Source organism: Corvus brachyrhynchos, unplaced genomic scaffold (genome assembly GCF_000691975.1).
Source record: "Corvus brachyrhynchos isolate BGI_N302 unplaced genomic scaffold, ASM69197v1 scaffold74, whole genome shotgun sequence".
Lineage (NCBI taxonomy): Eukaryota > Metazoa > Chordata > Aves > Passeriformes > Corvidae > Corvus > Corvus brachyrhynchos.
The window spans coordinates 1-311 of NW_008237399.1; positions in this window are offsets into that span (position 1 = coordinate 1).

The following is a 311-nucleotide window of genomic DNA, read 5'->3' on the forward strand; positions in this document are numbered from 1 at the left end:
GGGGGGAGCCTGAAGCCCTGAGGGGGACCCCAAAACCTGGGGGGAGCCCAGTTAAGGACCCCAACTCCGGGAGTCACCACGGCCACGGCTCTGGGGGTTGGGACCCCCAAATGCCGAGGACTCCAAAATCTGGGGGGACCCTAAACCTTGGGGGGAACTCATGGTCCAAAGCAGGGGGGACCCCCCGAAATCTGGGGGACCCCAAAATCTGGTCAGGGGCCAAGCCGGGTGTACCCCGAAATCGGGGGGTGCCTCCGCAGCCCAGATCTTTTGGGGTCCCCCGGGAGGGATTTAGCAGGGGACAGCAGATT